Source organism: Lynx canadensis, chromosome D1 (genome assembly GCF_007474595.2).
Source record: "Lynx canadensis isolate LIC74 chromosome D1, mLynCan4.pri.v2, whole genome shotgun sequence".
NCBI lineage: Eukaryota > Metazoa > Chordata > Mammalia > Carnivora > Felidae > Lynx > Lynx canadensis.
Genome location: NC_044312.2, coordinates 64,599,073 through 64,615,793, shown reverse-complemented (window position 1 = coordinate 64,615,793; position 16,721 = coordinate 64,599,073). Strand labels below are relative to the sequence as shown.

Sequence of the window (16,721 nt, the reverse complement as noted above, 5' to 3'; positions counted from 1 at the left end):
TTACGGCTCTGGTTGTCCAAGTCCTCGATATGTCTGTCTCCTCTTCTAAATTAAAATGCTTGAGAGCAAGGAGTATGTCCTATTCACCTTCCCATCCTCAGAGCCCAGCCGTGAACCTGACACACAGGTAGACACTCAGTATATGCTAGCTGATGAGAGATGTTAGGTGTGTGCACTGAGTGGAGGGCAAAAGGAGGAGGGGCATGTGAGAAAGAGCACGAGCGAGCTTGGCCACCCTTCTGAATAAAGGTGGGGAGTCGTCCAGGGCAGCCTCTCCCCTCTCACTTTCTCTGTACACGAGACCCCCTCTTCGTGGACTAATCCTCAGAGGTGAAGGAGCTCTGCTGTAAGAATGACTTGACCGTGCTTGGCCCTGGCACAACCTAGGGACAAGTGGTGAATGCAGGTAGATTTCCACAGGACTGATGGGAGAAGAGAACGTAACTTCCCCTAACAGATGATAAAACCAGGCATTTCCACTTATTCTATTATTTTACAATGCTAAGCAACAAGAAAAAAAAAACAACAGATCTGAATTGGCGAGTTTTCTCTATCATCTAGAATGTTCAGGGGCCTCATACATAACTGTAGCCTGTAGCTGGCTACCTCCTATGTGCCTCCCAAGCTGGCTCGGGGGGAGCACAGACCCCAGAATTTGGCAGGCTTTAGGTAAATACTAACTGGATTAATCAAAGTTTATTCTGTCTTTTGAGGCTTCATTTCAACACTTGTCAAACAGTTTAATTTTGAATCGATGCAACAGTTTTCTTTTTGCACTGGGGAGGAAAACGTTTAGACCAGTAAGAGACTAGGGAATTTCCCTAAAGGCAGGCTGTGTGCACTGGCAAGGACAGCCTGGCTCCTGCCTCTGTCAGGAGAAAGGGGCTTCCTCTGTAGGCCTGGGCTGGAGGATTTTCATTAGTAGGGTATTAGCAGCTCTGTCTTCACTGGAGGCCTGAGGACCACATGGGAGGCAGATGAAGACGGCACACAGAACCCACTGCTGCTAGAGAGCCTAGACTACAAGGGAACTGCCCGGCCTGGACTTTTCGGGGCTGAGCCTTTGGACAAGGCCAATCAAGCCTCCTGCACTGACTGCGTTGGGCCTACCTTCCTCTCCTGGTGCCTTGGCAGGACCAGCAGTGACTGCCTCTCTTACCTCACCAGGACACGGAGGCTTGTTCACTGAGGATTTGGGAAACATCCTGTCATAGGCCAAAGCGTATCCCCCTCCCCAAATTCATATGTTGAAGTCCCAACACCCAGTACCTTAGAAGGTGACTATCTTTAGAAGCATACTCTTTAAAGAGATAATTAAGTTAAAACGAGGTCATGGGGGTGGACCCTAATCCAACATGACTGGTGTTCTCATAAGGACACAGATGGGTACAGAGGGAAGACCATGTGAGGACACAGGGAGATGACCATTTACAAGTCAAAGACAGAGGCCTCAGAGGAAACCAAGCCCGCCGACACCTTGATCTTGGACTTCCAGCCTCCCACCTGAGAGACAACACATTTCTGTCATTTAGTCCAGCTAATCTGTGTGTGTTGTTATGGCAGGGCTAACAAGCTAGGACCCGCCCCAGTCTGATCCCGGACACACTAACCTGCGGACACAGGGCCTCCTCTCCAGAGATGTGGGGCCCTGTTCCCCATCCCTGTCAGTCTGAGGAAGACTTAAACAACATCCAGGTAGGGACAGTTCCTCATAGTCCTTTATCTATCTTTGCAAGTCAGCTCCAAATGGGACATGACCAGGGATCAAGGCCAGACTTTGTTGGGCTTCAAGGAGGAAACTCTGAGACGTGGCAGCTGACCGGCTCTTAAGCTGCATTCAAGGATCTAAGTGCCCTGGGCCCAGCTGTCTCCTCTTCAACCCAATTCAACAACTCCAGCGTGTGATGGGGGGAAGGAGGGCAAGGCCCAGGGCACTAATCTCAGCTCACCTATCACAAGACATTTGCCCCTGACAGCACTTAGGCCAGAGTGATGTGGGGGTTTTCCCGAGAAAAGTGATCCAGGAATCTGCCATTGCACACATACTCCTGCAGACCAAAGACAAGCCAGTTAGAGAATTCCCTTCTCCGGGTGCCCAAGAGATCTCGCTCCTGGAAGTCAGTCGGTCTGATCCCCAGGTGGTGGGAGCATCTGCAATTGCTCCTGGGGGCCTCTCTCCATATTTCTCACTTCTTGTCCATACAGCAGGGCTATTTCCCATGGGAGATCCCCCAGCAGTTTCTCAGATTCATAGTGAAAGGGTAGAAAGGACCCACAGCAGGGGAAGGAAGTACCAACAGGAGATCCCTCCTGCCCCCTGCCACCCCTGTTCCGAACTCCGAGCTCCTGCACTCCTTCCCATGCCCCTGAGGAAGGAGCGGAGCAGGGGGAGGCAGTAGAATGAGTCCAAGCTTTGCAGTCAGACTTGGGTTTAAATCCTGGCTTTGCTCCTTAGAGCTGGGTTAGTTTTTGATCTTGGGTAATAGATATTAACCTCTCAGGTTACTATGTAACGGAGATAATAATACCTGCCTCACACAAGGCTGGTCGGAGGGTTACGAGAGAGGACAGAGTAAACCACCCTGCTCAGTGCCCGGCCCAGTAGATTTGCAACACGTTGCCTCTCTCCTCTCAGAGAACATGTCCCTAAGTGCACTATTCCAGAAGATGGACTTGGCCAAGACCTCTTATCAGGCCCTAACTGCTGGGGTTAGGGGAAAAAATACATGACACTGACTCCCTTTGAGAAGTTACCAAATCCCCTGGAGCCAGCCCCCAGTTAGGCAGACCCTGGGGCTACAAACACAGCACACGTGCTCCAAACTTTCTGTGATTCTCTAGCAGTATTGGACAGAAAGGTCCAGGCCACCAAGTCTTCCAGAGCAGAAAGTGTCCCATTGATCTTGTGCTTACTCTTAGAGCCCCTTGGCCGCTTTCTCAGCCATTCCACCAGGGTCTCTCAGGCACCTCACTTTGGGACAGTGAGCAGGCAGGGTTTATGTTGTTCACGGGCCAGGCAGGCACCTGGCAGAGAAGTCACAGCCGGGAGATGGATTTGGGAGACCCCAAACATGGAGGCTGAAGCTGAAGCTGGGCTCCTGGGGTTGGGGGCAGGAAGGGCCATGTCCTGACCACATTCATGGAGCGGGAGGTCCCTGGCCCGGGGCACTGGTGTCAGGAGAGCCCATTTAATTCAGAGGTGGCTTTGACAGAAGATGGTCAAGTTGTCCTGGTGGCCGAGAGGCCTCACAGTTGCTCCCTGTGGACATCACACTCTCACAGAACACCTATCTATGGCCAAATGGGCAATTGCCCCCGGGATTACTTAGGAAAGGTTGCCATACGCGGTGTGTGACAGTGATGCAACAAGACGTGGGTCTCATGTAGCCTGTGGAAGCCTTCTCACGCCATCCCTCATTCAACTGTCACTAGATTTATTTAAAATTCTCTTTCAAGGGCACCTGGGTGGCCTAGTCAGTTAAGTGTCTGACTTCAGCGCAGGTCATGATCTCATAGCTCGTGAGTTCAAGCCCCACGTTGGGCTCTGTGCAGACACCTCACAGCCTGGAGCCTGCTTCAGAGTCTGTGTGTCTCTCTCTTTCTCTGCCCCTCCCCTCTCTTGCTCTCTCTTGAAAATTATGTGGTTTTTACAATAAATTTCATATTTAAAAAATAAAAAATAAACGTTAAAAAAAGTAAAAAATAAAATAAAATAAAATTCTCTTTCAAATACAAATAACCATGACGTTTGAGGACTAGATTCATGACCCTGGAGCAGCCCTTAACAGTTTTCAAAGTGCTCCTGATTAGTAGGCAGGACACAGAGGGAGAGCACTGTCCCACCTGAAGTCTCCTGTTAACATGAGATCCCGAGTCTCTGCAGCCCAGATATTACCCAATCTGCACCCAGCCTCCCTAAGGTGGTCTTCTCAGGCTTTCTCTCCAGGCTGAGGGGAAGCGTCCCATTGGGCAGCCCGAAGGACCCCGGGCCCACCCTAAAGAAGAGGCTGTGGCTGGATCTGGGTTCTGAGCTCCGGCTGTACGGCCAAGCTGAACAGAGAGGATGGGGCCCTGGGTAGACACAGGCACAATCAGCAATAAGGACTGGCTGGCTCTATAGCATACAAGATAAGGAAGGAGCCCACTTTCAGCAGGCAGCCACCACCAGCACCCACCTGCTCAGAGCCTGAACATGCTTGGTGGAAACGGTGCTCTCCTTTCACACAGGCACCCCAGCCCCCACTCGACACCCCTGCACAGGCAGACTCCCAGTCAGTTTACTGAACAGTGTTGGCCTCTCTCCACCCCCACACCCCTACCTGGGTTACTGCCGAGGCTTCTCTGACTCTAGTCCCTCACCCCACCTTCCAACCTAATCCAGAGCGCCATCTTACATATCCCTTTACGGCTGACACCCTGGGGTCTCCAACAGATGAGGTGGGTTGTAGGCAACTTGTCACTAATGATAAAGTAGCTAAGCCAAGAGGCTTTTTGTAGAAATTAGATTAGATTCCAGGTTATCTTGCCCCATTCTCATGTACTTTATAGAGTGGGAGGAATCCAGCCAGGAAATCAGCAATTGCCTATGGTGCTCAGGAAGTAACAGTTTCTATGGCACCACGGAACTATGCAACTTCCTACTATTTTAGAGACTTACTTCCAAATAGGTCTTTGTGTGTGTACATATATACTTATTGGGGCTGGCTGTGTATCCTTAACAATCTGGTCACGTCCACCAAGTGCTTCTCACAGGTTAATGTCATCCGACACGTGCAGACTGACCATCTTCCCACCTCAACATGAAGAATTGGCTCTTCATGGTAAATTTAAGACTCTGAATAATCTGACCTCTCAACATGGTGGCAAGATAGAGTGGAAAAAACATGGGTTTGAGGATCAGGTAGACCAGGCGTAAGTCTTATTTCAGCCTCTTGCCAGTTAGGGAACCTTAGGAAAGTCACTTTTCCTGCTGGGTGAAAGCCCTGAGAGGCCCCTGTGAGATGTACATCAGCACAGATGGCTCTGTGCTCGGTCCCTGACGTCCGGCGGGGACTTAATAAATGATGATCTCCAATCCCAGTTACCCATATAACCCCATTCCTCAGTTGTAGCCAAAGCAAACCCCTGGCTGTTGTCTGCAACCGCCCCTTAATTCACCATCCCCACACCTTCCTTTGTGCATTGCTGTTCCCTGATCCAGAAATGCCCTTCACCCAGAGGAAGGGGAGTCTCTGTTCCCCATCTTTCCTTCCAGACACATCTCAAATGCCACTTCCTCAGCAAGCCAGGTACCCCAAACGCTTGTTTCTCTGAATGTTCTCTCTGTGGTTTGGTCATTATTGCCTGTTTTGAGAAAGGAGTACACTCCTTAAGTGCTATCCAAGCAGAGGACATGTCTCACTCCTCTCATGTTCCCATCATCCCAGTCCTCAGCATAGAGGATGGTCAAAAATCATTCAGTGCCTGAAATAATAAATGAGGTCACAAGTTTATTGCCTCCAGAGTACTTAGAATTATGCTCTACCTCTGCTCCTGAAAGGGGGACTTTCCTTAGATCCAGTGGGCCAGTTCTGACTTTAGGGCGTCCCTGGCCTCCCTCCCTGCCAACCAGGCCAGGATAGCGTGCCCCACAGGCATCCACGTTGCTTAACCACAACACTCTCCATCCTCCGCCCATACACCCCACCCAAAACCTCAGCCTACTTGAATAAGGCCCTGCTGCCCACAGCCCTTCCCCAGCTCCTTTTAGGGCTGGAAGCTCACTCTGCAGCCCAGGCTGCAGACAGACAGTCAGACTTCCCAGTGTCGTGCCCAGTGCCTTCCTGGATGTCTCCTTCCTATACCTGCCATCCCCTCTTGGATGCTGTGAGCCAGTGCCTCAGACCACATGGCCCAGGTTCTTCAGATGCCAGGATGCTGTGTTCTCAAAATCTTCAAGGGGTGACCATGAGTCTGTAAGAGACTTTGAGCCCCGGATAGGTGGCTGAGCCAAGGTAGGCATGAACAGAGAATGCACAGAGTCTAATCACTTCTTTGGGGTCACAGCTTCAGAGTTTCAGGCCACAAAGCTTCTCTCCCAAACCCCGTTACGGGACAGGACTTTGGCCTGTGGCTTGGGACAGAGAAAGTCCTGCAGAGTTTGCAGCCACCCCCTCCCGGCCTCCCGCCTTCATCCCACCCTGCGTTTGCTGCAACTCATCTCTGCTCAGAAGCCAACTATCCCCCACAGTCCTGCCGTTCTCTTAGTTAGACCTCCCAGCAAATCTGCCTCCCCTACTATTTTGCAAACTTCTCTCTAACCAATACCGCTTGGACAACGCCCTCTTTACATAGACCACAACACAGGCTGTAAGACTGCTGCCTCCCCCTAAAGATCAGCGTGAATTCTGTGGAATTTCTTACATCAGTTCGAACTGAAATCTGCCTCTTCTCTAATTCTCTCTCCCATCACCACCATGGACTCCCAACTCTGCCCTCTGAGCAACACACAACAAGATAGGTCCGACCTGAAAATCAGTCATGGCCCTGGTGTCTTCCTGTCAGTTCTCAAGTCCTTTCAAACCTTGCAGAGCACAGACTCCAGCTTTGCAGCAGAGAGCATCCCTCCTCCACCTACTCCCAGAGTGTGGTGTGTCCAGCCTTGGCCAGTGCAGGACAAAGTGGGATGATCTTCTAGCAAGGTCTAAAGCCAGGACTTCTATTAATGCAACCAGGCTAAGGTTGCACCTTATGGGCTTTCCCACATGGTCAGGTAGGAAACTCACACCATTGATTTTTGGAGTCTGCGGGCAGGACTCTGCACCTCCCTGCCACATGCCACATCTCACAGAGCTGGTTTGGGTGCTCAGCTCCCTCTGCTGCCTTCATCCTATACATGGGTGACCAGTCATCTGAAACCAGGCTGCCATGTACTTCTGCCTTATGGACTCCCTGCTCACCTTCACCAGGGCTGCCCCTTCCGTGTCACACCTAGAGGCCCAGAGAACGCTACTTGCCCCGAAATTTCAGAATAAGCCCGCTAGATGATGTAAATCACTGTTCTTGACAACATAGTTTTTTCCGGGCTTCCTGAGAAGAGGATGACATGGGATGAGCCAAGCACCACAGGCAACACGGTATGTGCATCCTCTCATTTCATCATCACAAGAACCAAACGAAATAGGCTTATTATTGTTCCCATTTAACAAATGAGGAACTTAAAGCTCAAAGCAGCGACAGAAAATCTGTGTACAGGGGGATTTAAGGGGGATTTAAAGGGAGGCCTGTCTGGTTCAAAGTCCATACTCTAGAGCTAGCAGGGACCTCGGAGATCAGGGAGGCCAGGTCCTCATGGTGGAGAACACCTGCTGCCCGCCATGCTGGAAGGAGGGGGATAGGCAGGAGTCAGTTTCCTCATCTCCAGAAGCAGGACAATAATCCCTGCCCGAGGCACTGTGCAGTTCCAGTGAGCTGGCGCGGCGAAAACCTAGACGGACGCACAGGGTGGTTGTTGTTGTTACCGGGTGAGCGGCACTGCATAGAAGAACCAGATGTCTTGGCTGGTCACAGGAAGAGCTTATGTAATAAAACTTTTTCATGACATCCAGTCAAGGTCAGGTGTCAGAGCCAAGAACTATTCCTTTGCTTTGGTAAAATGTTGAATTAAGAAGAATCTTCCTTTCCCGTCCAAATTCAAGTTCTAACGTCTCCCCTCCCCCTACTGCAATCCTCTCTCTCCAGTCCCCCAGCCACCACCCCCCCCCCCTTACCTGACCTGGTTGCTTACTGAATCTGGAGTTCGACACCACATCCCTGGTGCACCCAAGATAGTCCTGTCACCCAGGACCCCACCCAGCATTTGTCTGCCTCCTTTCTCTCTCAAGAGTGTCCCAATTTAGACAATAAATTAAATCTAAAACTCTGGGTCTTTTTTAAAAAATCACTTCTCTGGCACATATTTGCCTCCTGTGAAATGGGAATAATATCACCCACCTCATGAGACAAGCCCTTTGTAAACCCGTCAAAGCCGGAAGCCCCCATATCCTTCTTCTGGAGGCAGCTTTCCGTGGGGCCAGCCTGCCGACACCTCTTTTGCCTTGGTGAAGCCACGCAGTGTCCAGCTATTCCTCCAAAAACCTCTTTGATTCAGGGGAAACAAGGCCCTGTGTTGGGAGAAGGACTGTTGCCCCTGAAGAGAGTGGAGTTGCCACGAGTGCATGTAAGAAACAAAGGTAACCGATTCTTGGTGTTCCTGGCCTCAGCTGTGGCTCTGCCCTCCTCTCTTCTCTAATCCCTACAACAGACCTTTGGTTCCTATACAACTACCTCTTTCTCTCTCTCTTTCCCTTCCTTCCTTTCTTTCCTCCTTCCCACCCTTCCTTCCTCTCTCTCTCTCTCTCTCTCTCTCTCTCACACACACACATACACACACACACACACACACACACACACACACACACACGGTTTATCAACCTTAAGAGTTCCTTTTGGCAGAGATTTCTGGGCTTTTCTGCCAGAAGCAGGTTGGAGAAGCTTGCTAAGACTTCTTGGGATAGCAGTGCAGTCACAAGGGTGGCCCTCCCAGTTAGAGTGGTCCCTGCCCAGCTGAGAGGCCCAGCTACATGTGACTGGTACATTCCAACCATGCACACAACTCACTGTGGATTTACGTTTTCACCCGGGAGTCTGGGCAGAAGTTCTGACTATGCCCACTGAGCACACTCCCAGCAGCCAGCAAGCAGTGGCTATCCCTGAGCAGACAGAGATCAACCCTAGGATTTTGGATGAACCCTTCCTTATGCCTGTCCTCATCACCAGGAAGAAACAGATATACCCAAAGCAGAGCCGCCTGAGACCGGCTCAGCAGCTCTAGGCCTGAGGAGAGGCCAGGCTGCCATCAATTCCCCTGAACAGCCTCACCTGGGTTAAGAATCTGTTCTTGGAGATTTGTCAGAAGGCCCTCCACCCACTCACCTCTGTATAAGTCATTCCTGAGTCATTCCTGGACAACCCAAGTCCCAAGTCTGCAATCCATGGCTATCCTTGATTCTTTACCATGGATGAGAAGGCCCTGCACCCATTTTAGTATCAGTAAAAATAAATAATTAATTAATTAATTATAGCGCCAAAAACAAAAATCAAAACAAGATAAGGTAGAAACTTCCCAGAGATCCAGCTGCATAATTCAAAAGAGCCAGGAGGCTTGACAAGTTTTCCCTTGAAGTTGAACCCCAGGCTTCCTTGTCTTTGTTTTCACTTGGCAATTACCACATACCAGGCAATAATCTAAGTGTTTTACATGCATTAGCCCAGCTCTGTCTTAGCAAACTAAGGTGACGCTGTGCCATGGCAAAGGCAGGACCTGTCCTTGGGAGGCTGGAGAGTGAGGGACCTGGCCAGACAGAAAGGTGTGGAAGGGAGAGATGAGGAGGAGAGGAAATCCAGCCTCAGGTTCACTGAGTCTCCAGGCATCAGTCAGATTCTAGATAAGGTCTTCTCCCCTCCCCTGACAGCTATGGCCCTCCCTCATCCATCTGGCCCCCTGACACTGGCCCTACTCACAGGCCTCTGCTTGGAGGAATGAGGTCCCTAAGGCTGGAAGCCTTCCCCGGATGGGTGCCACCCACCACCCCCCACTCCAACACTGCACAGACCACTTCTCGGGACTGATTGGATGCGTCCCTAAAGTTTGTCGGGGTGGGGGGCAAAAGTGTGTGGGTTTTGGAATACATCTTTCCACAGAACTGACAGATTGGTGGTTGTATTCCCAGAAAAACCATTCGATACACATGTACCAACATGGAGCACTAACAAGTATGAGTGTCCATACCATAAAACACTCCCTACTTTCCATCAGCCCACATATAGTAGGCCATAGGACAGAAAGGAGGACGCATGAGCCTTCAAACCCCCATTTGCAATGGCTACCAACAGACTCCCTTCTGAATTCTTGACCTCTAAGATTCCAGCTTTAGCTGCTCTGCAGACTGAATTCACCCTAAACCTGGTCTTTTTCCCATTTTTCACTGCCTAATGGAATCTCCATCTGGACCTCTGGCAGCTCTTCTCTGGCCAACTCACAGTGCTACAAAGAGGCCCAGGCCAAAGGGCCAGGAGGCCTGGCTTCTGCCACCAGCAGCAGGTGACCCTGCATAGGTTCCTTTGGGTCGCTTCACCATTCGTGTGTGTGTGTGTGTGTGTGTGTGTGTGAGGGTGTGTGTGTATGTGTGTGTGTGTGTGATATGAGAAACTACTCAAGGCTCTCTTCTGATTCCAAAAGGAATCAACCATCCTCATTTCCCTTCCCCCTTCCAAGAATCTCCTCCTTGCTCTCATGCTACTAACAATGCCTCGTTCTTCTCCCAGCACATTAGCACAAAGTGTCAGTGTCCAATTTGATGCCTTTCCCTCTCCCTCAAATCCAGTCAGTCACCAAATCCTGCAGGATTTCTGGACAAGATCACTCACTCTCCATCTCTATTGCCATTGCCTTGATTTACACCCTAAGCTACCTCTATGGGTTATTCCAAGAGCATATTCTCACAGGAAGTTGCTCCTTGGCCCTGCAACCGGCCCTTTTCAGCCCTGAATCCTCCTGAAAGCAGAGAGTTCACCACGTGTTTTCTACACCAAAAGGCCTTCAATATCATGAGAAGAAAATGTCAATTCCTTAGCTTCAATGCTCAAGGCCTTCCCTGACCTCTCCCCAGCCTAAGACTGCAGTCTTACCTCCCAGTGTCCCCTCCCCACTCCACCCTCTGACTCTAGCCATGTGGGACACTCCTCACTGGGCTTGTCCCAGTCTTTCAGGTTCTGTTCTTGTTTCTTCCCTCATCACCTGTGCAGAATAGCCTACTCTTTTCCCCTTTCACTGAAGCAAACATTGCAAAACCAGCCAGCTCCAGGCCCATGTTTATCACAAACTCTTCCTGGACATCTGCTAGATGTAGGGCTGCACACAAGAGTCTGGAGTGGGTGTGGACAGAGACATGCCAATAAAGCACCTCAGGACCATAGCACAGTTCTCCAGTTGATGCTACATGTATGTACTAGAGAGAAGAGTAAAAGTGACTTGGAGGTGGGGGGAGGAGAGGTGCTTCAAGAGTTTGATCTGCATCCTGAAGTTAATAAGAGTCCGTTCAGCTCACGGGGCAGACAAAAAGCTTTCCATGAAGAGCAAATAGTGCGTGTAAAGACAGAGAGGCACAAAAGATAGGATCTCTTGAGCTACTCGGTTTGGGGAACAGTGGAGATACAGCTGGAGAGCTAAATTATTGCCAGCCTTTGCAGAGCCTGGAAGGCCAAAGAAGGATGTTATACTTTATCCTATCAGGGAGGCAACCCTATCCCATCTTGTGCAGACCTTCCATCCACAGATACGTTACAGGGCCAAATGACTACATGACATGGAACACGGTGATTAAGAGCATGGTGCACAGTGAAGAGTCAGTTCTCTGTGTGCATAAGGGCATACGTGACAGACAGAGGAAATGAAAGCAAGAATTATAGAGGAGCACCAAAGTAAGAATTACCTAGGAGCACTAAGTAAAAATCATAAATTTCCTGAAGACAAAGCTGTGTTAGCAGCCCCCTGGAAAATTGCAAGGCCTTGAGGAGATCTGGGTCTGAAGCTAAACAGATTGCATCTCCCAGGTTATTTACTGAGTGGGTCAGAGATAAGAATGGGTGTCTTGAAGCTCTGCAAGGGCTAAGGAGACCTGGCTCTCAGAGTCTATAAGGGATACAGCCCACCTTTCTGAAACCACCCGTGGGCTCTTTGAAAACCGAGACACCTAGATGCCAGCAAGTGTTGAAACCAAAGACTGATGCCAGGAAACATAAAGTGGAACCACCGTAAAGAGGAAGCAGGAAAAATAGTGACTCCAGAAAAAACAAAGCTGCCAGAAGCTTCAGCCTAGTTGTGCCCACACCAAGTGGTGACAATGTCACATCTCCCCCCACCCAAGTGTCGCCTCTCGAATGGGGGTGCACAGTCTGCGAACTTAATAAATGTCTAGATACCTCATTAGTTGCATTCATATTAGCTTTTCCCCCTTATATTTTGCAAGAGGGGATCAGCCAGAGGATTTTAAGCAGGGAAGTCATGAACAGGTTTGTATTTCAGAAAAAAAAAAAAAAAATTCTGACATCCACGTTTAAAACCAACTTCCAATGTATCATGTCAAATGGTAGAGCCTAAAGGGCATGCCATTCTTCTCCAAAGCTGAAGTGTCTCGGAATCATTCCCCTATCCTCACTGCTGGAAGCAGTCCGGTCAGTCTGAAGACAGATACCACATATCCCTGGCCCCCTGGCTCACAGATTCTATCTTTCCAAAGTCTCTCCCACCTGTCCCACTCAGGCCCAATAGAAGGCCTCACCGCTTCTATGCTGGTGGATTTTCAATGTCCTAACTGGTCCCTCCATCCCAGGGTCTTTCCCCTCTGCTCACTCCTTGCCACAGCCACAGTGGGCTAGAGCAGGCTCCACCTTGGCCTTCATCAGAATCACCCCTGGGGGAACTTGGGACACCATCCCGGACCCACTTCATCCAAACAGTTTAAAAGCTCCCCAGGTTTGCAAACCAAGGTCCTTAATCCTTGCCATAGATAGTGAAGAGCACCACCCTGGAATGTGTTAGAAAGGCAGATCAGGTTCCACCCTGACCTAGGTAGGAATCAGAATCTGCATTTGAATTAAGACCCCCCTCGTGATTCTTAAGCTTGTTAAAGGTTGAGAAGCTCAGATCCAAAGGGTTGCCTGACCATTCATTCCACAAATATTTACTGGATTTTCTCCCCGTCTGGCTAGGGGTTTGGGAGGGTCAAGAGCCAAGGTCCTGGACTTTGAGAAGCTCACAGTCAATCCCTTGATTAAACCTGTCACTGGCTCCATGCTTTCTAAGTCCAGACTTCTGCACCTGGCTTTCACGGCCCACTGGGGCCATGTTTCATCCTTGTCACCAGCTTTATTGTCTAGCACTTGCTCTGGGAGTCCAGTTAGACCACTTGCCACTTCTCATGACTAGCTGGTGCTTGCCCTGCCTACACAGATCTCAGCCCAGGTCATGCTCTACCCACCTCTGCCTGGAGACGCCCAGGAGAATGCTCGAGATGGATCACACACATCACCCCTTTCTTGAAATATCCAGATCTTCCCTGCTCAGGTGAAAGACAGGAATTCCCACAACTCTTTGCTCTTCCCTCCTTCAGGGCATTTGTCATGTACTTAAAACCAGTGCATGGTCTTAAAACCAGTGCACCTGCCATAGCTACCCCAGTAAAGAAGAGACCATGATTCTCAGTTTGTCCCCCCCAGTAGCAATAAGCTAATAACTGGTACATCATCTAATTTCTAAGTAAGAATAATAATAATAAATGTATGAATAAAATCATGTATGAATGCAGTGAGAAATGCACTAATCTCTCTCATCTCCCACTTCATAGTTGTTTAAATATGAATTTAAGCAGAATACTAATGGGCTGCCTTCCAACCCCAAGAGAGAAATAATCTCGAAATCAAATAATATTTTGTTTTCCAGATACAAACAATAATCAAAGACTGAACATCTTGAAGATGAATTTTGTGCACAGCCAACTACCTTCCTGTAGTTGGGCATTTAACTTCACAAAATGCAACATACAATTTGGAAACACTTCCGATGTGTGTTATAATCAATTAAGGAACTGGGAAAGGAAAGAGACAAATGAAGAGAAAGATAGGAAGTAGACCAAAATATGCAAAGGGGGATCCACCGATACCAAATATCCAGCTGCTCTGAAAGCAAACTACAACACTCTGGGTTTGTTTTCTAAGAGGATTAAACACTAGTTAGAATACCTGTTTCAATCCTACACAAACTTTGGAAATTCTAGCTTTTAAATACATAATCTTATTTTCATTTGAAGAAAAACTGCAAAACTGGAGTTGGGATGTCATGAGGGAGAGGAGGAGCCCACTTTTAAGTAGGACCATCCCCATCTGGCAGTCTCCTGGGACTGCAGTGGCTTGAGACTTTGATGGCATGTTGCATTTTTGCAATTAGAGTATAGAGTTGGTCTCAGTCGAGGCGTTGCATCTGACCACACTGAACAGATATGCTTGGGCAGAGACCCTAAGCTGCCTGACCCCCCCCCCCCCCCACCCTTGTGCTCTCTAGTTACTCTGATGCTTCGGTGACATACCGCACAAAACTGAAGTGAATGACCATCCAGCGCATCTCCAGGGCCATGCTGGCACCTGCAGGGGCGCGGATTGTCCATGGATCCCAGGCAGGGTCGGGTGAAAATTCGAAGCAAATCCTCCTCGGGAGTTATACCCTCTTCCCAGTCTTCTGGCCAGAGAAGAGGAAGAGGGTTCCTGCCCTCGCATCTGGGACCCACTCTGGGGCCCTAACTGGCACTGACCCCCACTCCTCGAGTGGTTCTTGAATCTGGGGGCTTTCGGTTACCTAGGCAATGTACCCGCGGGGGGCTCCCGGTCCGGAACGCGCAGGGGACCTGGGGCGTGGGGACAGCCCACTGACCTGGGTGCTGGGCTCCTCTCCGGGCGGCTCAGGTGTGAGGGCCGCTCCCGTGTCCCTCCCACCTCCGAACATGAGAGCCGAGAACCGAGCTGCAGGCCACTGACCCACCGACCAACTGACCGACCAACCAGCGGACCGAGCGGCAGCGGCCGGGTCTGGAGCCCACGTGACGGGGGCGGGACCCACAGGAGGCTCGTCCCGGAGCCCCCGCTTCTCCCCGCCCTCCTTCCCTGGGACCGCCCCTCCACTCCCCTTCCTTCTCGGGCTCCGCGGCGGTCCGCAGGGACCGGTCCGCCACCGGTTCCCTGTCCTCGGGGACCGGCCTCGTCAACTCCGCCCTTTCGAACCTGCCTTCGCCTAGTCAGCCCAGCCGTGGCCCCGCCCCCTGGACGGTGCTACAAGCCCCGCCTCCCGCAGACCACGCCCCCGTGAGCCCCGCCCCGCTCCTGTTGCCTCCCCGCCCTGCACCCTTCCGGTCCCGGAGACACCGACGGGCGGTTCCTGGCTCTGGTGCTGCCTGTCCCCTGGGCTTCTTCAGCCCTTCAGCACCATTCATTCCCCGGCCGTAGGAAATGAAAACGAGGAAGCAGAAAAGCAATTTGTATCTAGAGTTGCAAAGAGAGAAGCCACGGAAAAACCGATTGGAGGCACACCCAGAGTAGCAACACTTTGGGTGTCCGGACTTCCCGGACCCGTAGGATCCAGTCCAAGTTGAGGTTGGCCTGAAGGCAGCCTCATTCCCTGTCTCTGATCAACCCGTCTGGAAGGCTCTGCGTCCCACTGGAGTCCGGCTGCACTCGAACCCCGCGACCTGGCGTGGAGGTCCCCCTAGTGGTCAGCCCCGACTAAAGACACTTTGCGCCTTGTCCTGTGAACAGCTAAGGACAAGAAGCACTTCTCTGTGCTCAGCACCAAGGTGGGGTTCCATAGGGCCAAGAGCTTTGGCGACTTCTGACCACAGGAATGAATTCTGGAATCAAGGCGGGACTGGGCCCTGGGGACTTAGTCCAACACCTTCCCCTAGTGTATGGCCTGAATCCCCTTTGGTTGTGCTGCTAGGTTGTTGCCTTGCCTGGGCCTCCCAGGACCAGTTGCTCAGTTCAGCTGATTAAAATCCCTTTGGACCGCAGATGGCATCTACACTGCACACTCTGGCATAGTCCCGAGCTGGAGTCACTGCAGGAGTCACTGGCAGGAGTCACTGCAGCCCTGGCCTCAGTTTTTATCTACATTTATACAGGCTGGACAAACTCCGTAAGACACATCTTTTTTTTCAAATTACCCTGGTGGTCTGAAATTACCAGTGTGCCCAGAAGGCTTTTACATGTGAACAGAACTTAAGCCACCCTGCAAATATGAGACTCTGGTCACTGCCGGAACCTGGCCAGAAGCAGACTAGAGGCAAAGCCAGCAGAGGAAGGCTGGGGCCCACAAGAGTTGTGTTACAGCAGGACACCCTTCAGTTCTCTTTCACTTCCTTAAAATAGCAGCAGAGGCTTTTGTAGACCTAGGCGCTATAGTTCACATGAGTTCATGGGTGTTTCCAAATCCCACATGTTATTGCCCCAGTGGACACACTGCCCTAGCCTCAGTCTCTAGAAAATACTAACCTGCTTTCTGAATTATACAATTACTTTTTTAAAATTACCTTTAAAAATGGTGTAAGTCACTGGTTCTCAAGCTTATTCACGCTCTAGAACCATGTTGCGGGAGGGGGCTTAAAAAAGTACAGCCTGGGTCCTACCTTCAGAGGTTCTGGCTTCATTGTCTGGGAGTATGGCCTGGTATTAGGAGTTTTAAAAGCCCCTCAGGCGATTCTTACATGCACTCGAGTTTAACTACTGCTATAGGCCATAGGGACTTTCATCCTGACTAAATTCCAACAAGAGACCTCAGAGCTGAACAATTCACCCAAAAGAAGCCCAAGATAGTATCCGTGGGCCTGAATGCTTTGCTGCCCTGGCTCCCAGGAAGCAAAGTGGCACATTGACAAGGAGAAAATGTCTTGACCTAAAAGAGTGATTCTAGCCGTAGGAATTTAAAGCACCTGGGAGTGTTGTCAGTGGCAGGTGCACTCTGCAGAGTCGACAAGTTAAAGTATATCACAGATGAAGGGCAACCCTCCTCTGTGCCTCCAGAGGAATTATGTGTGCAGGACTCACACATAATTCCATTCACTGATAATCCCACTCTACCCTCCTCCCGAGGCAGTCCATGT

General features: G+C 50.4%; 1 protein-coding gene across 8 annotated transcripts in view; it reads right to left on the bottom strand.

The window, feature by feature from the left end:
* Positions 1-14,677, bottom strand: part of PPFIBP2 (PPFIA binding protein 2) — a 143,950-nt gene extending 129,273 nt beyond the window's left edge. For 2 of the 8 annotated variants that reach the window (XM_030331823.1, XM_030331827.1), the window contains exon 1: positions 14,504-14,677. The gene's annotated coding sequence lies outside the window, so the exon portion shown is untranslated. Of the gene's footprint in view, positions 1-14,162; positions 14,433-14,503 lie in introns of those variants that run through there. The other 6 variants (XM_030331828.1, XM_030331829.1, XM_030331825.1 and 3 more) reach the window with 5 other exon arrangements.
* Positions 14,678-16,721: the final 2,044 nt, after the last annotated feature.